The sequence below is a fragment of the Myxine glutinosa genome, chromosome 1, assembly GCF_964187855.1.
Source record: "Myxine glutinosa chromosome 1, kmMyxGlut1.1, whole genome shotgun sequence".
NCBI classification, from domain to species: Eukaryota; Metazoa; Chordata; class Myxini; order Myxiniformes; family Myxinidae; genus Myxine; species Myxine glutinosa.
This window is the reverse complement of record NC_136261.1, coordinates 10,059,352-10,080,630: the sequence shown is the minus strand read 5'-3', so window position 1 is coordinate 10,080,630 and position 21,279 is coordinate 10,059,352. Positions and strand designations below refer to the sequence as shown.

The 21,279-nt window shown below is 46.2% G+C and overlaps 1 long non-coding RNA gene across 1 annotated transcript; it reads right to left on the bottom strand.

Moving 5' to 3' along the window:
* Positions 1-1,045: 1,045 nt before the first annotated feature.
* Positions 1,046-15,678, bottom strand: LOC144892934 (uncharacterized). The gene is made up of 3 exons (XR_013624070.1): positions 15,478-15,678; positions 2,236-2,259; positions 1,046-1,128 (listed from the first exon to the last, which is right to left on the bottom strand). It is a non-coding gene; the product is annotated as an uncharacterized LOC144892934 (long non-coding RNA).
* Between the last annotated feature and the right edge of the window lie 5,601 nt (positions 15,679-21,279).

Genomic DNA, 21,279 nt, shown 5'->3' with positions numbered 1-21,279 from the left:
AAAGATTTGTTGAAAATTTCATGACAAAAGCTGAAATGTTTCTGCCTAAAGTTTCTGCCTAAAGTTATAGCCTGGACAGACAAACAGACACAAAGACACAGAAGCGATTGTAAAACCACGTCTCCAGCTGCGAGGAGCTCGGGCTAATTATTCCAGAAGGTAAAATAAATACAACCGCAATTACTCCATCAATTAACCTCAAATGCAACCGCAATTACTCCAACAATTAACCTCAAATACAACCACAATTACTCCAGCAATTAACCTCAAATACAGCCGCAATTACTCCAGCAATTAACCTCAACTACAACTGCAATTACTCCAGCAATTCACCTCAATTACAACTGCAATTACTCCAGCAATTAACCTCAAATACAACCGCAATTACTCCAGCAATTAACCTCAAATACAACCGCAATTACTCCAGCAATTAACCTCAAATACAACCGCAATTACTCCAGCAATTAACCTCAAATACAACCGCAATTACTCCAGCAATTAACCTCAAATACAACCGCAATTACTCCAGCAATTAACCTCAAATACAACCGCAATTACTCCAGCAATTAACCTCAAATACAACTGCAATTACTTCGGCAATTAACCTCAAATACAACTGTAATTACTCCAGCAATTAACCTCAAATACAACCGCAATTACTCCAACAAAAAACCTCAAATACAACCGCAATTACTCCAGCAAAAACCTCAAATACAACCGCAATTACTCCAGCAAAAACCTCAAATACAACCGCAATTACTCCAGCAAAAACCTCAAATACAACCGCAATTACTCCAGTAATTAACCTCAAATAAAACCACAATTACTCCAGTAATTAACCTCAAATACAGCCGCAATTACTCCAAAACAAATGATAGAAACTGGCCAGTTTCTGCCTGAAGTTGAAAAATCTCCCTCTTGAAAAATCATTATTTGAAATGTGACATCTCATATGAGAGGAAAACCTTTACAAAGCCAAAGGTAGATATAGTTTCTGGGCAGGTGGTAACAGGTACCTTCTTCCTCATGCAGCTCCTCACTGTCCTGGTTGTTGAACATAGCAGGTTGCATTTTGGGATAAGGGGTCGAAATGCTGGGTCTTTGAGATGCTGTAGTCAAAGCTTGGAACTGCGGTGGATGATTGGGTAGATGGAGGTCAGACTTAGAGGGTATTCAATCCATGCGTTGCACAAGATCATTAGTACAGTTATCATACTATGTATAATTCCATGTGTGTGTTTGCGTGTGTGTGTGTGTCTTATATCCAAAACCGCAGAAGGGAAAGTCGGTGACAAAGCGGTTGATGCAGATGTCGATGGGGCTGAACTCAGTGCTGTTTTATGTGGTGGAGAACAAAGGTCACTATTAAATATTGACGTGTTGAGCGAAAGGTGAATAAAATGAAAATATTGCAAGGAAAAGCACGCTTCGAGCTCCTAATTGTGTAGTCAGACGAGCTCCCTGTGTGTGTATCCCCTCATATCCATCATGCTGAATGGTGTGGAATCAACCAACTTTAAGGAAATATGCAGAGAATATATTTATCACATGATCTCATGTCTTAAGTATTTCACCGAAAATTTACTTTTTCATTTCTTCTCCCAATTTGATAAGGTGCAACTCCAAGGTGTCTATAACACATATATTTCCAGATATTGCCCACTTTCTGTATTATGATGCCACTGGTGGTAATATTGCGTTTCGGATCAGCTTATTTTAATCAAAGGTTCCCATAGGTAGTCGATCATATCCAGTATTTTAAGTTTTGTATTGATCGGTGAAGTGGTTTCAGAGAAAATGATTTTTAATGTTTTCCTTTAATTCAATATGAATGCCATACCACGTGACTGATGGCATCATTGTTAACAGATAATGTTTCCCATGGGAAGTCAATCACAAATTTAAAGTTTTGCATCGATCAGTGAAGTAGTTTCAGAGAAGAAACTTTTTCAGAGCGTTATATCTTCATTAGCAGGTGCACACGATGCTCATTGTGCATGATGTTAGTACCTGAATGACACTTGATTTACTTATTTGTAATTATTTAACACCAGATTCCAACCTCTAACACTGCCCTACCACTCAATCCTTTATTCACTGATATATATCATTAAAACCATGGACATGTCATTCGGCATCATAACATCCATGTGACCTTTCCAATGTTGTGCGACTATTACTGGATAGACAAAAAATATAGATTATCGTATCAGAAAAAAATTAATGAAGGATTACCTCTTCTAATTCGCCAACAATTTCCTTGAAAGAAGAAAGGAAAGAGAGTGATTAAAGGTCACCATTCACAAATGCTCACAATTCCCATTCACACAAACCTGGTATACACAATAAGCCAATGAGATGCCAAGCCGTTTTGTATCCTTGTGTTTTAAATAAGACATTTAAATCTTATTCGAGTCTTGAGAGTTATTCGAGTCCCCAATTTGCTCCAAAAAACAAAAAATGTTTCAAACATAAAACAACTGAACCCAACACTTACACCTCAACATCATAAATACCCTTCCAAATCACTATGTGTGGATATATATGGAGTGATGGAATATTATTTAGGGAGAGACAACAGATGTAGTGATTTATAAAGATATGAATCATAATCCCTGCAGGATGTACAGATAAACTACATGCAGGGGATAGAGAGAGAGGACAGAATAGACAAAGATAGACTTTTATAATAAGGTAAGATGGCCTTGGTCATCATCTGGATACTCTACCATGCATCATCAGTGAGAAATTCAATGTTACTGTTGGAACTGCTGTATTGAGCTTCCATTCACAATTCTTCTTCTTCTTCTTCCAAAAAGGGCTTATAAAACAGGAACCTTTATTATTAAATGGACATTAATATTTGTTCCAAGTAAATAGATTATTATCTTAAATTCCAACAGTACCATTTTTATTATTCTTCGACAGCAGGAACCCTTTCATAGAATGAAAGGCGACATACACATACACATACACAGACAAATACACAAACATACATGCATACATACACACATACATACACACACATACATACATACATACATTCAAGCCAGACAGACATGTGTAGATTCTGCAAGACAGAAACAGAAAGTACTAGTCACCTGCTCTCGGGATGCAAAACACTATTATCAGAACAACTTTACACACAACGGCACAACAAAGTATGCAAAGTGATTCATTGGCAAATCTGCAAAAAAAATTAACATCCCAGTACCAAACATGTCCTCTCTCCACCCCACCCCCAGGAGTACCTCTGGCTTCGGCTTCCTCTCCACTCCCACCTTTTGTTCATATGTGTTCTGTACCGTCCTCCAAACAGTGATGACTCCATTTACATGTCGCTGTCTGACAACATGGACCAACTTCTGTCAACTCATCCCAACTCTCTCTTCCTCATATGTGGCGACTTCAACTGTCATCATGCCGCTGGCTGGGTGTGGGTTCCTCTCTCACCAGCCATGGCACCTCAGCAAAGGACTTCTGTGACTCATTGGGACTGACACAACCTGTCAATTTCCCGACCCGGATCTCAGTCAATGGAGTATCTTCTCTTCTAGACTTGGTTATGACAAACTTCCCTGCAAATGTCTGCTGCTCTTCTTCTGCTCCAATCGGTTCTTCTGATCATGTGCTTGTTAAAGTGGACATCTTTCTGGCCATTCTCAGAGAGCCTCCTCAGCGCCGACGAGTCTGGCATTTCACTCAGGCCGACTGGCACGGTCTGCAAGCAGCCATCAATGATCTGGACTGGTCTCCCATCTCTACTGCCTCTGACATCAATTCTTCCTGGGAATTCTTCCAAAGCAAACTGCTCTCTCTCATGCACAGATTTATCCCATCTCGTCTTCAGTTGGCTTACCCTTCCTCCCGTCCATGGTACACTGAATCTTGTGGTGAGGCAGTTGCCCTGAATCAACTTGCCTTTGCCTCTTGGAAGGAAAATCCAACTGAAGGCAATCTCAGTTCCTTCCACCAAGCTCGGAACAAGTGTGTTTCTACCCTCAGGAGTGCCAGGAAGCACTATCTCTCCCCACTCAAGAATGAGCTCTCAAACCTGTCTCCTTCCTCCAAATCCTGGGGAGTCTGGTCAAATCCGTTTCTGGAATTTGTTCCCCCTCCATCCACTCCCTTACCTCAAATGGCTACAAAGTTGACACCGCACATGACAAAGCCGAATGCCTCAACTCTGTGTATGCCTCAAAATCTTGTGTCCCAACCCCATCTCTCTCTGTTACCACCTTACCCAGTCGAACCCAACTGCTCCTGAACTCTGTGTCCTTCTCTCCTGACAAGGTGGAGAAGTTTTTGTCAAACCTCGACTCTGATTCTGCAACTGGACCAGACGGCATCAGCCCATGGGTCCTAAAATCCTGCTCTGCCGCTCTATCTCACCCTCCCTCTGTTCTTTTCACCCTCTCTTTTGCTCAAGGTCATCTGCCAGCATCTTGGAAATCAGCAAACATCACCGTTTACACAAAAAATGTGCAAAAACAGATCATTGCATCTACAGACCAATCAGCCTGCTTCCAATTATCAGCAAAGTCAAGGAATCCATCATTGCTTCGGATATCAAATCCTTCCTCTTCTCCAATGGCTTGGTCTCCGATCATCAATTTGGATTCAGACCAGGTCATTCTACTCTGGACATGTTGCTTCTGCTGTCTCAACAATGGATGGAGGTCCTAAATGCCAAACAGGAAATCAGAGCTGTCTCCCTTGACATATCATGTGCCTTTGATACGGTCAGGCACCCAACTCTGCTTACCAAACTCTCCTCCTATGGTATCCATGGAAATCTCCACGCTTGGCTTGTGGACTTCCTCTCTGGTCAGAGTCAACGTGTGGCCCTGAATGGATTTCTCTCATCGCCTCTTCCTGTTCTGGCTGGTGTTCCCCAATGTAGTGTTCTGGGCCCTGTGCTTTTTCTGGTCTTCATCAATGATCTCTCCGACTCTCTGGAAAATCCTCTCTATCTCTTTGCTGATGACTCCACTCTCTGCCGCTCCATTTCTCATCCCTCAGATCGGCAGTCTGCGGCCTCCTCACTCTCTGCAGACCTGGACAAAATCACAGACTGGTCAAACAAGTGGAACATGTCTTTCAATCCTGACAAATCTCACACTCTTACTATGTCTCTCCGAAAAGACCAACTGGAAAACCCTCCCATCTACTTTCTCAACAATCCTCTCCAAGAAGTTCTGTCGCTCAAGATTTTGGGTCTCACTATCTGCCATGATCTTTCTTGGAAAAACCACATTTCCAAGCTGGCCTCCAAAGCCAGTCGCCGACTGGGCATACTCCGTCGTGCAAAGTCCTTCCTTGGCACACCTGAGCTCCTCACCACACACAAGGCTTTCATCCGCAGCTCAATGGAATACTGTCCCATCCCCCCCCCCCCCCCCCTCTGGGCCGGTGCTCCTGCCTCACACCGAGCTCGACTTCACGCTATTGAAACCAAAGCTTTCAGAATCATTGGAATCTCCTGCTATGAAGCTAACTCCGAGGGCCTTTCACTCACTCACCGCAGACAGGTTGTTGGTCTTTCTGTCTTCTACCGACTCCTCTCCGGCCTTGCTCCCCCAGCTCTCTCTGTGCTCTGTCCCCCAAATATTCCTACAGGTCGCACAAGATCTGCCATCAACCCTCTTAAGGTTAAACTGCCAAAATCTAGGCTCTCTGCTCACCTTCACTCTTTCATTCCCCCTTTTTCCCGCCTCTGGAACAAACTCCACCACTCCCTTCAATCCCACTCCTCCCTCCAGGTCTTTAAAACAGCTATTCACCACCATCTCTTATCTTCCCCCATCCAAAACCTTGATCTTTCTGCCTCCGCTAAATCACCCCAGATCCACTTTTTTGAAACTCCAACTTCTTTCCTGGAAGTGCTTGCAGTGTCCATATGTTTTATACCTCTCCCACCTCCCCCCAAGCCCTCTCCCTCCCACAGTTCTCTCGATGTCCCTGCTCTCAAATGTTGTGTTTGTATCCTTCGCCCTCTCTCCCCATCTTGTCTACTGCTCCCCTTATTTTGTGTTTTATGTGTTGGTTTGTGTCGGTTTGACTTTTTGTGTGATTAATGTCAGCTCTTTCATGAGCCTCGATCTTGTATACTAAAAAAAATTAACAAAGAAACCAAAAAAACCCAGAAAACTCATGGAAACACGAACCAAAGTCAATCATTGAAAATGAGGACGTCATGCTCACGTACGATCTGATGATTCCATCGAGCGTGAACATCGAAAACAAAGCATTGCGTCCGGACATTGTACTCAGGAACAAAAAGGGAAAGACAGCATTGATGCTTGAGATATCAGTACCCATGGATTTTGGCCTAAACAACGCAGAAATCAAGAAAATGACCAAATACCAGGACCTAAAAAATGAGGTGAAGAGATCTTGGAAGCTGAATAGCGTCGAAATTGTGCCAGTGATAATTGGAGCAACAGGAATGAGGAAGAAGAATCTCGCTGAGATAAAAAAAAAAACCAAAAAAAAAAATCCATCCCCGGGAATATCACCACAAATGAACAACAACTGGAGGCAATCCGGGGTTCGGTGACGATCCTGAAAAGAGAACTTGGAACAAAACTCTGAAAAACTTGAACAGTTTGGTCCATGAACCGTGATCTGTTACCGAAGCGGAGATGGATACTTTGGGTCCTGGGAGGACTCTGTTCCACATCCTGAAACCCACAAATGGAGATAACAACCAACGACACACACATACAAACACACACACACACACACACACACACACACACACACACAAACACACACATACACATATACACACAGAGACACACACATACAAACACACACACACACACACACACACACACACACACACATATACATACACACAGTCACACACACACACACACGCACTAAGAATAACTTTTGGAGGAGGAACTTTTGAGTTGATGTGAAAAGGACGATGTAGACATTTTCTCAACGATTGTTCTTAAAGATAATCTCCAATGATTTCTCAGGAGATCTGAAAGAGATCTTATCATGACATTATCATCAGATATCATGAGAGGTTCTTGTAAGGGTGAAGTTATGGCAAGACCTTATACAAGACTGGAAGGTTAATTATGAGTGGTGCGAATATGTCACCACCAAGAGCAGTCGCCATCTTGGGAGGAAACTCGTACCGGATGCATTTCCACACACTTGCTGTACCAGTTACCAGGACATTGATGAATTTGAACATCTCAATTTACTGCTCTGGCTGCAAAATGCCCAACTGTGTCACCATGAAGTGAACCAATCCTTCAGAAAAGGATGTGGGAAAGACACGTCACAAGTATGTTATGATGTTCATTCGGGATTTTCATGAAGTTAATGTGTGACGTCAGATGAAGTTTGGCTTTGTCCTCGCGAGCTTCCCACTTAGTCCCATATGGGACAAATGACGTCATGATTTCTAGACATTGTAAATATGAAATCTGAATGAAATGAAAAATATATAAATATAATCTTTAAAATAAAAAGCCCACGTGGGAGGGGGGGTGGGGGGTGGGGGTGGTGACTCAATGGTGCGTGCAACGTGCATCAACATAACCCTTCCAGTCTCATATACAGTTCAATGATGGGGACAATCGACACTGTTAGACATCTTGATATTGAGGAAAGTTATGAATCTTCTTGAAATGGAAAAATCCTCCAACTCTGCTGGGAAAATGTGAATTATTAATCGAGAATGTAACCGTTTTCACTTTGTGTTGTTATTTGTATCTTCATGAAATGTTATGCATGATTGATATATTTGGGTTAAAAAGAGCATTATTTGGGTTAAGAACAACACAGCAATCCACATCAATCAAGAGTAATTTGGTGAAGAGGTGATTACACTCCAGCAAATTCAATTTGTGTAACAGTTTCATCTCTCTCTCTCTCTCTCTCCTCCCACTTTGCACAGCTGCCGCTCGCTTAGCACGCACGTGCGATTGCCAGGTCTGTTGCTCAGTCACTGGCGGTACGTGCTGTGTCTCGTGTTGCTTTTTTCCTTTCTTCCTACCTTTTGGTCCTTTCTGCTGTCCGAGTGTCGGTGTCCCTTTCTATCGTCTTGTCTACTGAGCGAGAGAGGGAGAGACAGCGCGGTTAGAGTTATCCACTTTAGGTGGTTAACGGGATTTATTTATTTATTTCCCAGTTATTGTTGTTGTTGTTTATTTTCATTTATTTCGGCTTTATAAACCTTTGTACCATTTATTGGTTACTTTTTTTCGTTTAGTTACTTCAAATGGCTAGCAAGAATAGTCGAAGTAATGCCGGTCGTGACGCCGATGAGGGGTTAACAGATGAACACGGCATGTGTTTTGTCCCACCGGAAGATGTCTCGCTGGAGGAGACGCTCCTCGCAATCGGAGAATTGATCGGTTGTGAGAACATACGGGCAGCGTCCCGAATGCACCACAAGGTGGTTGTTTTCGTTTCACGTGTCCGTTTCGCGCGCATCGTCGTGCAGAACGGACTCACCTTGGGCAATGACCAGTTTGTTCCGGTTTCGCCATGGAACACTCCGGCCTCGAAGGTAATACTATCAAACGTTCTACCGACGCTGTCTAATGAGGAAATTCTTCAGAAGCTCGGTCAGTACGGTACTGTGGTGTCGAGAATTATCCAAGCCTCCATTCGCACCACAGACGGGAAGCTTAAGCATATCGAAACGTTTAGACGGTTTTGTTATGTTGTTTTGACGCAATTGAATGTCTCTCTCGTTTTTAAGTCGTCAAAACGTGAGCACAGGATTTTTGCGGCAACGGAGAGGTTGATTTGTTACGGGTGTGGTGTACATTGACACACTCGGCAGTATTGTCCTGATGGGGAGAAAACGTATGCCACAGCAGCCGGACCACCTCCCCCCGTGACCATTATGGATGATTCTATAGATGTTTCGCCTTCAGTGCGGGAATCTACGTCGGACCATCAAGGTACGGCTAAGAGTGGTGCTGATGAGACCCATACGGATGTGCTTCGTGTAAGCGATGAGTCATCCAGTACAGCTGGCCATCGTGCAACCGATGAGTCAGTAAATGTAGGGGAGAAGCCTCTACCTGTAGAGGGAATGTTTTGTGAGGAGCAGCAGATTGTAGATGCGGCGTCTCGGAAAAATTTGAAACGGTCACTTGTAAGTGCGAGGAATGAGGACAAAGGTGTTAAAGTGTTGGTGGTGCAGACAGGAAGCAGTTTAAACGATTCAGACAGTCCTTCACATGAAGATCAGCAAGGTGGTGAAACTATGGCTGACATGATACCACCTGCTCAGGATGAAGGGGAACTTTTTCCTGAAGGTTGTAAATCAACCTGCGAAACCGAACAGCCTACTGATGACTATATCAATTCTAATGGGGAATGCAAAATACCCATTACTACTAATAACGACTCCTCCCCCCCCATTGCAATGACGCATGAGGATGAAGAGGATGAAGAACCTAAGGTAGTTGGGGATGGAACAGGTGTTTCTGTACAGGTTCAGGAGGAACTCGTTACTAGCGTCACGGAGGGAATTCTAACTACAGAGACACTGATCGGCCATGAGGAACCAGTGGCAATGGCTGACAGGGCCCCCCCCCCCCCCCTCAGGAGGAAGAGCAGCCTTTGGAGATCTCAAAAGAAAATATTGTCAGATTTTTAAAGGAAACTTTCAGACAAAGGCATGTACGAATTAAGGATCATTTTCCTAATATCCAGGCTTTCCTTGCAGCCGCAAAACCTTTGCTGCAAAGGAGTGAGCATGTGGAAATCTCCGAACCTGAATTTCAGCGGCTGAGGAAATCCATCACGAAGGCAAACAAGGAATTAATTGAGGAAGAGGACTTCACCCCCTAGAAGAATCAACCATGGAACTAAATGTTGTATCCTTAAATATAAATGGGGGTCGTGCCCCCTTACGGAGGGTGCAAACCATTCAAGCGGTTGGAAAAGAAAAGGCTGACATTATTCTCTTACAAGAGACCCACGCTACTAGTGCTCAAATAGCCGATTGGGGGAAACTTTTTAAAGGGCAATGGTGGCTAAGTGGGTTCCCTACACCTCGGGCCGGTGTTGCCATTTGCCTAAGTCACAAGATTTGTGCTCAACAGGTTTCATTTAAAGAAATCTATAAAGGGCATTTGATCTCCGTAGATTTTCTTTATAATACCCAAAAGATTATCGTAGTGAATGTTTATGCACCGTGTGACCCAATGGAGAGGAAAATTTTCTTTTCCACTCTGCGGGATTTTGTAAAAACTCTGGACCCAACAGCCTTTATCTGTATCGCGGGAGATTTTAATTGCACAATTTGTCCGTCAATTGATAGGAATGGTCATGAGCCTCATGTTGCCTCTACGAAAGCTCTAGAGGACACCATCAACATCTTTCGGTTTAAGGATGTGTGGAGATCACAACACCCACTCTCACGCTGTTATACATGGTGTAGATGCAATGATGGTATTATGTCAATGGCAAGGCTGGACAGATTCTATGTGAACAAGCCAATGTTGAATGTGGTGTCTGTCTCCAAAATTTTACCAACTGGATTCACAGACCACAGTTTAATATCAATGTCCTTTAAGTTACCCTTTCCACTCGGTGGTAGTGCTTACTGGTCTTTGAATACTCGTCTCTTACATGACAAGGAATTTAATGAGGCCTTTCACGTCGTGTGGGAGAAAATTCGCTCCTCCAGACCTGAGTATGATAGTCTCCGGCTGTGGTGGGACATTGCAAAATCCCAAATTAAGAATTTCTGTCAACAATATAGTGCATACACCACCAAAATCCAATCAATATCAATCGATCAGTTAAAATCTGAAATTATATCGTTAGAACAGAATGTTGACGAGGTTGGGAGAGGTGCACGTGACCAACTAATATGGGCAAAGAAAGCAGTGCTGGAGGAAGCGGTACGGCAACGGGCAATGGGTGCCTTGGTCCGAATGCGAATGAGCTATTTAACTCTGGACATGCCAAACAAAGAGTTCTTTAAGTTAGAGTCTTCCCTCAAAAGGTCACAACAAATTCATACTTTACTCACTCCCAATGGGTCACTGGTGACCTCTCAGCAGGCGATCAGGTGTACTCTGAAAGGGTTCTATTCTAACTTGTATTCTCCTCAGAACGTGGACAATGAGGTGATACGAGAGTTAACTGCTGGGCTTCCGAGTGTCGAGGAGGATGAGCGATGCATGCTCGATTCCCCAATTTCGGCTGATGAACTTGAAGCAGCTGTGCGGAGCCTGAAAGATGGGAAAGCTTCTGGAATAGATGGCCTGCCCACAGAATTCTACAAGACCTTCTGGGCCCTTGTGGGACCTGACCTACTCGATGTACTCGATGAAAGCATACGTGTCGGAGAACTTCCAATGTCTTGTAGACGAGCAGTCATTTGTTTGCTACCAAAAGCTGGGAATCTTCAACTGGTTGATAACTGGCGACCTGTCTCCTTTTTGTGTGTTGACTACAAGATTTTCTCTAAAGTACTTGCTAATCGTATGAAGACTGTGATCAGTTCAGTTATACACCCGGACCAGACCTACTGTGTGCCTGGAAAATCTATTTATGATAATATTTTTTTGGTAAGAGATATTATTTCATGCAATAAGTTCCTGCGTCACGATTTTGGGTTGCTGTTTCTTGATCAAACTAAGGCCTTCGATCGTGTTGACCACAAGTACCTTTTTTCTGTCCTGAAAGGAATGGGGTTTGGTGAAACTTTCACCTCTTATGTGAAACTCCTGTATACTAATACTCAATGTATGATGAAGATCAACAATAGGTTATGCTCTCCCTTTCCTTTCCAACGGGGTATTCGCCAAGGTTGCCCCCTCTCTGGGCTTTTATATATAGTCGCCCTTGAACCACTCCTTCGGTCTATTAGACAGCAAATACCTCAGGGAATGAGAAGTATAGAAGGAGCAGAATTTGTGCAGACGGCTTATGCTGATGATGTCTGTGTTTTGATTAGAAGCTCCAATGATGTCTCTGCTTTACAACGTTGTATGCGAGATTTCTCTGCAGCCTCTTCCGGTGGGATCAATTGGAATAAAAGTACAGCATTATGGTGTGGCAAAGGCAATCTCTCTTGTGTATCACCACCCTCACTCCCACACAACCTGGTCTGGAGAACGGACGGGGTTAAATATCTTGGAGTGCATATCGGTAATCGTGAAACAGAAATGAAAAATTGGGAAGGAGTGTTGGAGCAAATTATGCACAGATTGAAAGCATGGGAAGGACTGCTGAGGTCCATCTCCTATCGAGGCCGTACCCTTGTCATAAACAATCTGGTTGCAACAAAATTATGGCACAGAATTATTGCTTTACAGCCATCAAACCAACTAATTATGGCTACTCAGCGAATGCTAGTAAACTTCTTTTGGAGTGGCTACCATTGGCTGAGGCCTGAGATATTGTACTACCCCCGGAAGGAAGGTGGCCAGGGCATTGTTGATATCTCTGGTCGGGTTGTGGCCTTTCGGCTGCAGTCTCTGCAGAGACTACTGTTCGCTGAACAGCTGCCCTGGTGGCCTTTTGCATTTTTTCTGTTACAACAGGCTGGTAGACTGAGATATGATCGGCAGCTTCTTTTGATAGACCTCGAGCATATAAATTTTGCCTCTCTTCCGAGATTCTATCAGAGTTTATTGGACACTTGGAAAAGGTTTGACGTCCACCGCTTCCTTGAGGGCTATAATTGTCGAATGTTCCTTCAAGAACCCCTTTTCTTCAATAACTTTTTTCCTGGTATCCCTCATAGCCATGCCCTGATTAAAAAATTTATCCAAGGAGGGATTAACAAAGTATGTGATCTGAGAGATTCATCTGGAGTTAAGTGGAAACCTGCTGGTTTGGTGGCAACCTCAGTTGGATCTCGGTCTGTCCGACTTGTAGACCAAGTTGTACGTATAGTCATTAGAAAATTTAGACAGCTAAACATCGGCTGGGAAGGTGTTGGTAACATTGAGGACTTTCGGTTAGGTTTCCCTGAAATCAAAGTGCTCCTTTCGTCTTCTCTTCAGCCGGAGATTGAACATACCCCCCCTTTTCATCTTGTAACTAAGATTGGAATCCGTGATCTCTCTCGACAAAATAAGAATGTACCCCTCTCTGGGAGAACACGAGTAGCTTTGTGGTCAGAGCGGTTAGGGTCGGGGTCTCCCTCTACCCCCCTTTGGCCTCACATGTACACCTTACCAATACATGGTGTGTTAGCGGACATACAATGGAGGTTAGCACACTGGGTGCTTCCCTCCAATATTTTTGTCCACCGTATTAACAGCTCACTGCCGGAAACTTGTCCTTTCTGTGACCAGAAGGAGGATTTGTTTCATGCTTATGTACAGTGTCGTAGACTGACATCGCTTTTCTTGTTCCTTGAATATCTTTTTCACCAATTGTCCTTCCCTTTCAATATGCATATGTTTATATTTGGTGTGTCTTTCAGGCCCACATGTAGAGATGTGGGTGTTCTTCTCAATTTTTTGGTTGCTGTTGCAAAATATGCGATATATAAATCTTGGAAAATTAAAATAGATAACGGCTATGGCTCTGAGGCTATTTCTATTTTTAAAGGGTTTGTCTCAACACGACTCAAGCTAGAATTTGATTTCTTTGTCAGTAATGGAAACGTCCAACTTTTTGAGAGAAAGTGGTGTATTGGCAATGTTTTGTGTTCAGTCAATGATTCAAAAGTGGTAATTACGTTATAATTCCTGATTGATTTGACTTTTTTCTTTGGAACTGATTGCTTGCATATATGTTTCTTCCTGTGTCCTTGAATACATTTCTCTCTCTCTCTCTTAGTTTTTCGCTTAATTTGCTCGATGTATTTATAGCTCTTGCATGAGCATTTCCTTTAAAATTGGTTGTGGTTTCGTTTGTGTCTTCCCCTTTGGTTTGTAAAATATATATTTTTTGTATATTTGCTGGTTTCTTTTAAATACCCTTTGCTCTTTTTGTGTTGTCTTCATGATCCTTATGCAATTTCTTTAAACTGGTTGCTGTGTTTTTTTTTACAACTGCTTTGTGAAATGTGTTTTTTTTACAACTGCTTGTGAAATGGCTTTACATTGTTTATAATAAAAGGACACAAAAGTCAAAGTCTCTCTCTCTCTCTCTCTCTCTCTCTCTCTCTCTCTTCTCTCTCTTCTCTCTCTTCTCTCTCTTCTCTCTCTCTCTCTCTCTCCCTCCCTCTCTGCCTCCCCTCTCTCTGCCTTTCCCCCTGTCTCTCCATCTCTCTCTCTCCCTCCTCTCTCACTCTCTCCCTCTCCCTTCCCCCTCTCCCTGCCTTTCCCCCTCTCTTTCAATCTCTATCTCTCTCCCTCCTCTCTCACTCCCTCCTCTCTCTCCCTCCCTCCTCTCTCACTCCCTCCTCTCTCACTCCCTCCTCTCTCACTCCCTCCTCTCTCTCCATCCTCTCTCACTCCCTCCTCTCTCACTCCCTCCTCTCTCTCTCCCACCTCTCTCTCTCCTGCCTCTCTCTCCTGCCTCTCTCTCCTGCCTCTCTCTCCCTCCCCTCTCTCTCCCTCCCCTCTCTCTCCCTCCCCTCTCTCTGCCTTTGCCGCTCTCTCTCCCTCGCCTCTATCTGCCTTTCTCCCTCTCTTTCAATCTCTATCTCTCTCCCTCCTCTCTCACTCCCTCCTCTCTCTCTCCCTCCTCTCTCACTCCCTCTCTCACTCCCTCCTCTCTCACTCCCTCCTCTCTCTCTCCCTCCTCTCTCTCTCCCTCCCCTCTCTCTCCCTCCCCTCTCTCTGCCTTTCTCCCTCTCTTTCAATCTCTATCTCTCTCCCTCCTCTTTCACTCCCTCCTCTCTCTCTCCCTCCTCTCTCACTCCCTCCTCTCTCTCTCCCTCCTCTCACTCCCTCCTCTCTCACTCCCTCCTCTCTCTCCCTCCTCTCTCTCTCTCCCTCCTCTCTCTCTCTCCCTCCCCTCTCTGCCTTTCTCCCTCTCTTTCCATCTCTCTCTCTCCATCCTCTCTCACTCCCTCCTCTCTCTCTCCCTCACCCCTCTCTGCCTTCCCCCTCCTCTCTTTCTCCCTGCCTCAGTTTCTGTCCCTGTTTCTCCCTCCTCCCCCACTTTTTTGATATTAATTAAACTTTGATCTGCTGGACCTAGAGCAATGGCCAAATCTTGAAGCAACAGAGAACATGCACACGACGCTTAGGCAAAGTGTCTTGGCATTACCTGGTACCTTTCAAACTCTTTTCCAGAAACGTAACACTGCAGGTGGTGCAACAGGTGAATTTGAGAGAACATGGTGATGACAATGGGAAAAAGATTCAGCAGGTGGCTGTATACGTCATATACAGCATGGTATGATATAAAAACCCTGAAGTTGCATGTGATATGGAGAAACGAGACATTGCAGGGCGGAATGGAAGGTTAGCATCAGGTTGGAGTGTCAGGGTTAAAGAACAATGCGAATTTAGCAATGGAGGTGGGTTTCGATTCTGAGAGCATTTCTATGAAGTATGTTGGTCTTTGATTTACCTGAGGTTCCACTTTTGGAGGTGATCCCACCCATTGTGCTTCATTGAAAGAAGCTTCATCTGGATGGGGAAACACTTGGGGTTCCCATGTACCTTGAGGGGACAGTGGTGAAGGTGATTGGACCCCATCAGCTCGCTCAGACAAGGAAGGGTTTGAGTAACTAAAAAATTCAGACGTATCAGAGCTGGGGCTTATAGAAGCCGGGCCAGGAGCCGGCCGGCTGGCCGCAATGCGCAGGTTGTCTAAAATGTTATGGGGGACAAAACCACAATGTCCACTGTGGTTCTTCGCTCTCCACCACTGCTTGCTGTTGTCCTCAACCTGCAGCGATAAAAAAAAAAACATTGGATTCTGCTATTAGCACTTAGACACGACTTCGATCGCCCATTATCAAAGGACAGAGCAATGAAACTTTACTTCATTTGGCTGAACTTGTTCTCACTCTCAACCGTTTCTAGTTATTTGTAAAAACAAGCCAATGGAGTAGCTGCGGGTAATAAAATGGATTCTAAAGATGCAAATCCTTTTGTTGGCCATGTGGAGGAACGTCGGCCCAATTCCTTAACTCTTCGGCTGCTAAATTCATGATTGTAATGGAACAATATATTACTGGGGACAACCCTCACATGGTGCTCTTCAGTTCACTTTGGTCATTTTGGAAATCTGTTTCTTTTTGTAATATTACTGTTTTCATCAAAAAGCACAGTTTACTCACAACTATCCATGATATGAAGCCTACGGACTCACACTTACTATTTTCTACACCCACCCCTCCACCCACGCCCAATCAAGATCTTCATTCCATATCCTCCATTTGTTTAACTCTGACGTTCGACATCATCTACCCAACTCATTCACCTAGTTTTGTCATAATCTGTCCACAACCTTTTGAAACATTGTGCTAAATATCGTTTTTGGGCCCATCTCCCAATTGTGAAGAATTTATTTAAAAAATGATCACATCTGCATCCGAACCCGGATCTTCCCCAAAATCGAATAATTCGTCCTTGGCACACACCCAAACTTTCCACCAAGTTTCATACCAATCCCTCAATAACTTTGAGATGTTCTGTTCATAGACGGACAAAAAATAGACAAAAAAGGGTGAAAACATAACCTCTGTCGAGCTTCGCTGGCGGAGGTAAAAAAAAAAAATCTAATAATAACTATTTATGCAGCGCCTTTCGCAATATGTCCATCAAAGCCATCCAAACATATGGGACACCTTGTATATATATATATATATATGTATATATATATATGTATATATATATATATATATATATATATATATATATATATATATATATATATATGTATATATATATATATGTATATATATATATATATATATATATATATATATATATATATATATATATATATATATACAGTCACGTGAAAACGTAAGTACACCCCATGTAAACTTTTGACTTTTTTAACATATTTCAACATACAGCTATTTGATCTTCATTTCAACAATATTGATAGATAAAGGTGATATAATACAACAAATATCATGAAACATTTACATTTTGTAGTCCATTGTATAATTTAAATCAACATAAATTCAAATTTCGCATGTGGAAAAAGTAAGTACACCCTTGGCTCTAATAGGTGGTATTGCCCCCTTTGGCAGAAACAACCTCAAGTAGGCGTTTCTTATAACTGTCTACCAGTCTCTGACATCGACTGGGAGAAATTTTTGCCCACTCCTCCATGCAGAATTCTTTCAGCTGTGCGATGTTTGAGGGGTTTCTTGCATGCACAGCTCGTTTCAATTCCCCCCACAACATCTCGATGGGATTTAGATCCGGGCTTTGACTTGGCCATTCCAGAACCCTCCATTTCTTTCTTTTCAGCCATTCCTTGGTGGATTTACTGGTATGTTTAGGGTCATTGTCATGTTGCAAGGTCCACCTTCGGTTGAGCTTCAACTTCCCGACAGATGGCCTCACATTATCCTCAAGCACCCTGGTACAATGAAGAATTCATCGTGGATTCTATGATGGTGAGCTGCCCAGGCCCTGATACAGCAAAGCTGCCCCAAACCATAATATTTCCACCAACAGCTTACAGTTGGTATCAGGTTCTTGTGGTCAAATGCTGTCGTTGGTTTTCGCCAAACATGTCTTCTGGTACTGTGGCCAAATAGCTCTAACTTTGACTCATCTGTCCAAAGCACATTGTTCCAGAAGTGCTTGTCTTTGCCGAGGTGTTCATTGACAAACTTTAGTCTTGCCCTGATGTTCTTTCTGAACAGCAAAGGTTTCCTCCTGGCACACCTCCCATGTAGATCAAATTTGTGCAGCCTCTTTCTAATGGTAGACTCGTGCACTTTGACATCAACAGTGGCAAGAGCTACCTGTAGGTCCCGTGATGACATTCTGGGGTTCTTAGAGACTTCTTTCAGCATCTTGTGGTCTGCTCTCGGGCTGAACTTGCTGGGGCGGCCTGGCCTGAACAAGTTGGCAGTTGTTTGGAATCTTCTCCACTTGTAGATGATCTTCCGGACATTCGAATGATTGATTTCAAATTGTTTGGAGATCTTTTTAAATCCTTTCCCAGACTCGTAGGCATCTATAACCTTCTTTCTGAAGGCCTCAGAGAGCTCTTTTGATCTAAGCATGATGACGCCGCACACTTCAACAACAAAGAGCAAACCAAACTAAATGTCTGATGTTTAAACAAGACAGGTTCCTCCAAGATCGTCTCCAACGATGTTCTAATCATTTGCACCTAGGCTGGTGCACCTGATTCTAATTTTAGGTATTTGAAGTAGTGATAAATGTCGGGGTGTACTTGCTTTTTCCACATACGAAATTTGCATTTATGTTCATTTAAATTATACAATGGACTACAAAATGTAAATGTTTCATGATATTTGTTATATTATATTGTAGCGGTTACCGCTGGATGCACACAATCGCCTTGCACCGGCCAGAACACGGCCAGACGCGCCTCTCCAGGGCATGCCCGGACTCACTGTTCCCGGGCACGCCCGAACCTCCCGGGCACGCCCGGTCTCGTCTTTCCCGGGCATGCCCGCTCTCGCCTTTCCAGGGCTCACCCAGAGCATCCGGGCATGCCCGCTATCGCCTTTCCAGGGCTCGCCCAGAGCGTCCGGGCATGCCCGCTATCGCCTTTCCAGGGCTCGCCCAGAGCGTCCGGGCATGCCCGCTATCACCTTTCCAGTGCTCGTCCAGAGCGCCCGGGCACGCCCAGCCTCGACTTGCCAGGCCGCAGCCAAACACGCCCGGGCAGGTCCAGACTCGCCTTTCCAAGGCTCGCCCTTGATACCCGGGCATGCCCGGTATAGCTTTTACCGGGCAAACTTCCCGACATAAATGTGTATATATATTGCTGCCCGATAAACGGGCTTGTCAGAATACCTGAGCTGTTTTGTTTCAATAAAGCAACTCGGACTAATTCCGTCTTTGGTCGCGTCAATTCTTTCGACTCGCGTTGGAGCGCAGTTCCTTCATTGGTGACCTACCGACATGGATACGGCAGTGACGCTTTAAACTGCCTACCTTCTGGGAGGCTCACGCGGCTGTTTGGTTCGCTCAGGCGGACTCTCAGTTCGCCCTGCGAGGCATCACCGCGGACGACACCCGCTTCCACCATGTTGTGGCGGCGCTCGGTTCCGCCACCGCGGCCCGCGCCTTGAGCCTCCTCCAGCACCCGCCGGCTGCTGACAAATACGACGCGCTGAAGACACTCCTCCTCGACGCTTTCGCCCTCTCACCAGCAGCACGCGCACGGCGCCTGCTTGACCTGCCCGAGCTCGGCGACACGCGCCCGTCCGAGCGCATGGACTATATGCTCTCGTTGCTCGGTGAGCACTCTCCGGATTTTCTGTTCCGCGAGCTGTTCCTTCGCCAGCTGCCTCACCCGGTACGCCTCGCCCTGGCTGGCACGTTGATCACGGATTCCCGCGCCCTCGCCAGGGAAGCCGATAAGATCTCCTCGGCGGGCCAGCACATCGGCACGGTTACCTGGAGCCCGCCGCCGTCCGAGGCGACGCCCACGACACCCGAGCGCCCTGCGCGGTTGGAGGCCGAACTGCCGGTGCAACTGGCGGCCGCCACGCCGCACCGCCCGCTTCCAACACGACGGCCGGGGCCTCCACCTGACCGGGCGTGGTGTTATTACCACGCCAGGTTCGGACACAAGGCTCGGACGTGCCGGCCCCCGTGCACTTTTGGCAGGTCGGGAAACGGCCGGGCCGGCGTTCATTCCCAGCCATGAGCGCCGGCCACTCGGGCAACTTGCTGGTTATTCGGGACAAAGCGTCTGGGCGGCGTTTCCTTTGCGACACCGGCGCCCAACTGAGCGTCATACCCGCCTCCGAGCAGGACAGGCTGGACGCAGTTTGCGGCCCCTCTTTGGTCGCTGCTAATGGCTCGGCCATACGCACTTTCGGCCCACGCGTCGTCACCCTCTGCTTCGGCAGCCAGCGCTTTCAATGGACTTTTGTTACCGCCAGCGTCCCCGTGGCTTTGCTGGGCGCCGACTTCCTCTGCGCGCACGGGCTGCTGGTCGATGTCAAACGACGTCGCCTTGTCCACGCCGAGACCTTCAGCTCCCTGGCGTGCACAATGAGCAGCTCCGCGCCGACCGAACTGGCGTGCGCCCTCCCGGCAACGAACGAGTTCGCTCGCCTGCTCGTGGAATTCCCGGCCCTCACGCGGCCGACGTTTTCGGCCGTCGCGGTGCGGCACGGGATCGAGCACCACATACCCACTATGGGCCCGCCGGTCTACGCCAGGGCCCGCCGCCTCGACCCAGCCAAGCTCGCCGTGGCGAAGGCCGAATTCGACGCGTTGGAGCACCTCGGCATCGTGCGGCGCTCTGATAGCGCGTGGGCCTCGCCACTGCACATCGTGCCAAAGCCGGGGGGTGGGTGGCACCCGTGTGGCGACTACCGCCGTCTCAATGACGCTACCACCCCCGACAGGTACCCGATCCCGCATATTCAGGACTTTTCCGCCCGTTTGGCGGGACGGGTCATCTTTTCGAAAATTGACCTGATACGGGGCTACCACCAGGTACCTGTCTGGGCGGCCGACGTCCCGAAGACGGCCGTCATCACGCCGTTTGGCCTGTTCGAATTTTTGCGGATGCCGTTTGGCCTCAAGAACGCGGCCCAGGCGTTCCAGCCCTTGATGGACGGCGTGCTGCGCGACCTGCCGTTTCTTTTCGTCTATCTGGACGACATCCTCGTCGCCAGCACATCCCGCGCCGAGCACCTCCTCCACCTCCGAACACTGTTCGGTCGCCTCAGCGAGCACGGCTTAATTGTCAACCCGGTCAAATGCCACTTCGGCGCGACGACCGTTGACTTTTTGGGCCACCGCATCACCAAGACCGGGGCCGTGCCGCTGCCGACCAAGGTCGAGGCCATCACCACGTTCCCGCGTCCCCGTTCCATCAAGGCCCTCCAGGAGTTCCTCGGCATGGTGAATTTTTATCACCGATTCGTGCCCCTCACTGCTCAGCTCATGCGGCCCCTTTACGAGGCCCTCCGGGGCAAGCCGGCCAAGCATGACATTGTTTGGTCCGCGGCCATGGACACGGCCTTCGCCAGCGCCAAACGGGCCTTCGCCGATGCAACGCTGCTGGCTCACCCGGTGCTCAACGCGCCCATCGCCCTCACTACGGACGCCTCCAACTACGCGGTGGGCGCCGTCCATGAGCAATGGGTGGACGGGGTTTGGCAGCCACTCGCTTTTTTCAGCCGGCAACTCCGGCCGAACGAGTTAAACTACAGCACGTTCGACCGCGAGCTGCTCGGGCTAT